This window comes from Gekko japonicus, unplaced genomic scaffold (genome assembly GCF_001447785.1).
Source record: "Gekko japonicus isolate JY-2015 unplaced genomic scaffold, Gekko_japonicus_V1.1 scaffold209, whole genome shotgun sequence".
Taxonomy (NCBI): domain Eukaryota; kingdom Metazoa; phylum Chordata; class Lepidosauria; order Squamata; family Gekkonidae; genus Gekko; species Gekko japonicus.
The window spans coordinates 1317337-1319298 of record NW_015172009.1 but is presented as its reverse complement, the minus strand read 5'-3'; the positions used below and the strand labels follow the sequence as shown (position 1 = coordinate 1319298).

The 1962-nt window shown below is 55.2% G+C and overlaps 1 protein-coding gene across 2 annotated transcripts in view; it reads left to right on the top strand.

The window, feature by feature from the left end:
* The first annotated feature begins 1216 nt into the window (after positions 1–1216).
* The window catches only part of LOC107118014 (myosin regulatory light chain 2, smooth muscle minor isoform), an 11471-nt gene continuing 10725 nt past the window's right edge, over positions 1217–1962 (top strand). Inside the window, exon 1 of one of the 2 annotated variants that reach the window (XM_015420235.1) lies at positions 1217–1318. The gene's annotated coding sequence lies outside the window, so the exon portion shown is untranslated. Of the gene's footprint in view, positions 1319–1339; positions 1577–1962 lie in introns of those variants that run through there. The other variant, XM_015420234.1, reaches the window with a different exon arrangement.

Sequence of the window (1962 nt, the reverse complement as noted above, 5' to 3'; positions counted from 1 at the left end):
CAGTTTCTGCCTATTTATTTTACATGGCAACTGATTTGTTTGTCCTCAGTAATGGGCAGAACATTGTTGTCAGATATCATATGTCATGTTAGATGATGAGTAGGTGACTAAGCCAATGATGGTATGGTCAACAATTTATACTTGTAGCCATGTAGAGGTCCAACCAAGTGGAAGCAATTTTTAACAGCCATCACCTCTCTGTGAGAATATATGACCAATGCTCCCTCTAAGCTGTGGGGTCTTGTGAGCAAAAATTCTACTTTGTGAGCTACTAGCATTAAAGTTGTGAGCAAGGATTTGCCTACTACATAAATTAGTTTGCTCTGGAGCCATCTTTCCTGAGCTAAGACAAAAATCTGTGAGCTGGAGGCTAAAAAACTGTGAGCTAGCTCATACTAACTCCGCTTAGAGGGAACACTGTATATGGCACTGTGCCAGCTGTCGGGGGGGGGGAGTTGTGTGGCTTGAAGCAGCACTGCCCTGGCCACTTGCACATGTGTATCTGCTCCTGGATTGGTATGGGAAGGGTGGTGATGTAAGGGTCAGACCAGGCTCTGCAAGACCCAGGTTCAAATCCACATTCTGTCATGGAAGCTCACTAGGTGACTAGGGCCAGTCACTCTCTTTCAGCCTAACCTAATTCACAGTGGAGTTGCTGTGAGGACAAAAAAAGCTTACTGCATATCCCCACTGGGCAAGGAGAGTGGGATAATAACGGTTTAAATAAATCAGTGAGTGATTCTAGAGGATGGTCTGGTCACTGCTCCATCCCCTGCTGAAGACAGAATTACTCAACGCGCACATAAAGAAAAAAGGGCACAACGTTCATGGTTTGCATGTACATTCACTATAACTTGTGAACGTGGCTAAGAATCTCATAGCACATCAGCCCAGGATGCCTCCCAGGTCCTAGTCCAGGCTCTCCACTCGCAGTCATGCTCCCCCACCCCGCGCCCCGTCTTGGAGGGTCGGCATGGATGCAACTTCTGCCTATGAGGCAGCCGCTCTTTAAGCTCCCTTGAATTCGTTAGTCGAAGCCCCCCCCCGCGTTCCATTGCTTTTACGTCACTTGACCCGCGCGACCCGCGACGTCACTAGCGCCGCGATCGCCGGCCGTTAGTGACAAACAGGAAAGACTCTTCAATTCCTTACAAGGGCATCAGCCTCTCCTCTCCCGCTCGCTCTCCCCACCCCGCCCAGTTCTTTGGAATGCGGTGAGCGCACTACGGGACCGTACCAGCTCCGCCGCAGGAGAGGGAAGAGGCGGACTAAACCAATAATCCAAATCTTTCGTGGACGCAGCGGCATTAAGATCTTGGTAAAGGAGGGAAGGGTGCGTGTGGTTTGGCCTGGCCCCTTACGCGCTTTCTGTGCCACTGACTCCGTGTTCTCCCTGCAGAAGCCCCAGTCTCATTCTTGCCTCCCCCCCCCCAGTCCTGTGCGACTTTGACGATAGTTCCTCCCGGTGTTGCGCTCTCCGGAAGTGTCGAGCCCGTTCGAGTCCTTCGCGTCCCTGCCTTTGGGTCTTGTTGGGGTCATCTAATCTTGCCGCTGATTGTCTCCCGTTGCCGCTCAGGTGAGAGGGGGCGTCTCGCTTGGCAGGGGCAGCCCGGGGGCGGGGGAGAGGCTGGCGGCGTCTTTGCCGCCGCCTTCCCTTTGGGGGAAGCCCGGCTGGTGCCGCCTTTGCCTCCCGTGGTTCTGGCCCTCGGGGACTGGCCTCGGGATGGGGGTGGGGGCTGTCATGGCGGTGGGGGCCGCGGCTGAGGAGGGGGCGTCACCCCTCTCGGCCGCCTCCAGCGACAAGGGGTGTGTGAGAGCGCGTTTTCTGACTCCCCCCGTTTTGAGCGGGGTTGCCCGGTGATGTTTTCGGCTCATCGCCGAGGAGGGCGGGACACTTAACAGGCAGACGCAAATTTCGGACGGTCTAGAGAGTGGGGGGGGGGGGGGGGCGCGCCGCCCGCA